The sequence below is a fragment of the Suricata suricatta genome, chromosome 15, assembly GCF_006229205.1.
Source record: "Suricata suricatta isolate VVHF042 chromosome 15, meerkat_22Aug2017_6uvM2_HiC, whole genome shotgun sequence".
Taxonomy (NCBI): Eukaryota; Metazoa; Chordata; class Mammalia; order Carnivora; family Herpestidae; genus Suricata; species Suricata suricatta.
In genome coordinates, this window is record NC_043714.1 from 54,679,600 (window position 1) to 54,683,896 (window position 4,297).

Consider the following 4,297-nt stretch of genomic DNA (forward strand, 5'->3'; position numbering starts at 1 on the left):
TATAAAAGTATAAGAAAGATATGGCTCCTTGAAAATGTGTCCTAGATTGAGTGGCATTGGACAATATCTTATCTCTGGATAATTCTAAATGCAATAATTTATAATTATTTATATTATTAGCTTTAAATGCCCAGAGTTTAATTTTTAGAAAATGTTTTTCAAAATCCCAAAAACAACTTGGCTGCATTTAGAGTCTCTATATATATTTAAAATATTGAATGATGTCTCTTCATTTTCTAAATTATATCTTTAAAATCCTGACAGACAGGGACTCTAAAACTACTCTCAAAATACAATAATAAATTGTACTTACTCCTGAGTCTATAATGTCAGTACTGTACATATTCAGAAAATCCACCTGTTTAAGCAACCTTTCACTCAGGGACTCATTACTAAGTAACTAATTACTCATCCTCCATGGTTTATGTGTAAAATTGTTGTATTTAAAATACTGAAAATTTGCAGTACTTCATTACTCCTTTGTAGTGGGTATGCAAAAGTGTATGAAAACATGTGATCAACTTTTCTATGTGGAGGAATAGTAGTAAAAACACACCACTGGGCCCTGAAATTTTACCTTTCACATAATGTTACGATAACTCCAGGGAGATTACATTAAATAAATTGTACGATTCATTCTTGTAGTATATAATTGCAGGGATGTTATTAAATATTTGCAAGTAAATAAACCTCCTTGACTTCACACACATTTAGAGAAAGCAATATTTTCAGGGTTTTCACTTATACACATAAAGAAATGTTAAATAATATATCATGATTTAATAGTATTATACCATTGCTTAATATTCATTGTTGTTGCTTCATAAAAATACATTTCAAAAAGTGAAGAAGTAATTCAGCCTGAATTCAGTGTTTATTAGTGGTATGCTCAATTTTATAGCTTAAATATGTGCTTCATGAAGATGAACAAAATAACAGAGTTCATTAAAGAAAATAGATAATACACTAGGAGTAGAAGAACATATTGTAAAAAATACTGCCAATTTGAAACCTTGGTAACTGTTCAAACATATTTTTCTTCTCACTATAACCTAAGAATATCTAGACAGTAGGTAATAATTCGAGGAAGGTCTTTTCTGTTTCTTCCTCCAGTTTTTGAAGGATGTTATGATGTTAGAACTTGAATTCTTAAGTTCAAAAGAAAATTTCCAGGGAGCTTGTAAATGGCAGGCTTATAAGGATTAAGACTCAAAGTTGAATAGCTGAAGTCCAAATAATGACTCTGGTATTTCTCTCTACCTCTTCTATAGAGCAAGGGGAGGGCTCCTCAGTGAGGAAGAATGAAGGTCAATAGACAGGAGGTGTTTGGCAGCCTTAATTTAACTAATATGCAAATGCTTAAAAACATTCTTTTTATAGTACTTGGATCAATTACTAAATCAGACATGAAAGGTCTAACTTTCAAGGAAACTAAACTTAGGATTCAGTATGCAGCATTATGGAACCAAAAGAGTAGCCAGCACTCAGCATGGAGTGTGATGTTGCATAAGTTAGAAACAGGAATTACTTTCCAGTACTGTGGATTTATGATCAGTGAGGAAACGAGTTTAACATTTTCAACATTAAGAGTTACCCCCTTCAAGGAATAGCAAAATTGGAGGGCCAAAAAAAAATCTAAGTATTTTGAAGATAGAAAAGTATTAAGATATTTCATTATTCTAGATGATTTTTGTTTTCATACAGAGAACAATTTTGAAAGCAGTCTTATTTGAATTTAGAAATTACTGCAAGATGGCAAATTATTGAATCTTCTTATTTTATGATATACACTCTTCAATTAATGCCTAAGTCCTTACTAAACAAGCAGCCGGGCGCTTGGGGAGTCAGTAAGATATAAAATTAACAGGGCCGTTGTGGTCTTACAAACAGCCTAGGTTTGCTTCTGGGGGAGAATTTTTGGGCAAGAGACAGCCTCTCTAAATCTCAAGTTTCTTATTTTTATAACAGAATAAGAATACCTACTTCACTGGATTTATTGAGATAGTATGTCAGTGTCCTGGCACTTTGCAGATATTCAATAAACATTCATTTCCTTTCCTTTTAAAATAAGTAGCTCAGTGTATTGAATGTGACTCTAAATGTGCTATCTGAAAACTTTGTTGGATACTGACATTTTCTAAACCATTTTTTCTATTTAAAATTTCGTAGTAAAATGCCTGAATGACCCAAAGCAGAAATATTTTGATGGTTGATTAAATAACAAATTTTAATGTTTTCAAAACCTATAAAGAAAAAAAAACAATGTAAGTTATTCTCATACAATAAGGAATGTTACAGATATAAAAATATATAAATACCATTTTGTAAGATCTAAGGTATCTATATTTCAACAATTCACCTTTAGAAATAAAAATCTACTTAATATAATGGAAAACCATGTGTGTTTCCTGTCATCATCCATATCACTCACCACCCTTCATACTCATATAAAAATAACTACTGGTCTAATTTGGTATTCATCATTATTATGGTTTTCTCTGTACTGGTAATACATGTGTGTTTCCTATAAATATTATCTTGCATGTTTTAATTTTGTTGAATAGAATGTGTTCTACTATCTGTATTCTTCTATAATTTGATTTTTCTTAGATATTCTATAATGAGATATACCTAGTTGATATATAGAATTCAAATTCATTCACTTTGATCTTCCCTTCTTCAAGGGAACTGGGCCATATAACATTATAACATATACTACACACAAGAATGGCTAGATAAGCATAGTCACAAATTCCAGAGAGTAGGATAGTTACGTCAAGGGGAGGAGGCTTTGAGGACAATCTTAGAATTCTGCCTCATTGTTCTAATTCGTGTCCCTTGATTGTTTAAGATCCACGTTTTTCATAGAAATTAAAATCATCTTATAAAATTTAACAAAAACCCTCGATGGTATTCACTGCATTTATATTTAATATGTATGTGCAGGATAAACTGGCCCTTTAGGATATCATATTCTCCTAACTTCTAAATGTGATATATGATTGTTTCACTTTAGTATTCATTCTTATGGATAATTAATTATATTATTTTCTTTCTTAGTTTTGAACAGTTGTGGGTAATAATTGTTTCTGAGTAACATATTTTCTTTTGTAAATTAAATTTGTGAATTATATCGTATAAAATTACATTTAAAACTGTTTTAGTTGGGTTGGAGAGTTCAATTACATTTTGATGAATTTTATTAAAATACAAAACGCATATATAAAAGCACAAAATAAAAGACATACAGCCCCAAAATTTTCTCAGGGTGAAACCACATTTAAAGTCAATGTCCAACTTTGCACAGTGGCAGTGTTGTAGCCAATGAGGTTTATCAGAGGCACAATTATTGCTAATTGAAAAATCAGTGCCCAAATCAAGATATAAAACACATCCACAAAACACTAGTTACCCATTCTTCTATCTGGCTTCCCATTCCTTATGTAGACCCTAGCCTGATTTTGTTCTTTTCTTATACTGGAGGTGAAATTCGCATAGCATACAATTAATCAATTAACCATTTAAAAATGCACAGGTCTAGTTTTAAAACTTATTCATCATCTCAGAAGAATATTTTGTTCCTTTTAAGTAATTTTTTTCAGCAATGTGTTGTAGTTTTCAGTGTACTAGTTTTTCACCTCCATGGTTACATTTATTCAAAGTTATTTTTTCGATGCTATTACAATGAGATTTGTTTTATTAATTTCTGTCTTGGATTTTTCACTGTAGTTATATAATAATGCAAGTAATTTTTATATGTTGATCTTGTATGGAATCATGTCACCTGTAAATCAGCATAATCTCCTTTTTCCTTTCCAATCCAAATGTCTTATATATATTTTTTTCATTCCTAATTTCCCTGACAAGGACTTCCAGTTCAATGTTGAATGGTAATGGTGAAAAACAGGCAGCCTTATCTCATTCCTGATCTTGAGTGAGAAGCTTTCAGTGTTTCTACACTGTGTATAATAACTTAAATGCTGCTAAGGAAGTTCTATGCCTAGTTTATTCATTCTTATAATTCTGTAGTATGTTTTTTAATGAAAAGAATTCTTAATTTTATTGTGGTGATTTTCATTTGTTCAAAAATTTAATTGTCATTAATTTTTTAATCTTAAACTACAACCCTTTGCATATAATAGGATCATAAATATACTAATCTGTTATCTCCTTAGGGGAGATAATGCTTTACATTTTACATTTCAATCAACAATAACATAGAATGTATATATGATCTATGTATACACATATCAATTTATCTATATATATCTATATATGTAAGTTGGTATATAGATGA

The 4,297-nt window shown here is 30.2% G+C and overlaps 1 pseudogene; it reads left to right on the forward strand.

Annotated features, from left to right (window-relative positions):
• Window positions 1-3,295: 3,295 nt before the first annotated feature.
• Window positions 3,296-3,380, forward strand: LOC115279592 (annotated as a pseudogene).
• The last annotated feature ends 917 nt before the right edge of the window (window positions 3,381-4,297 follow it).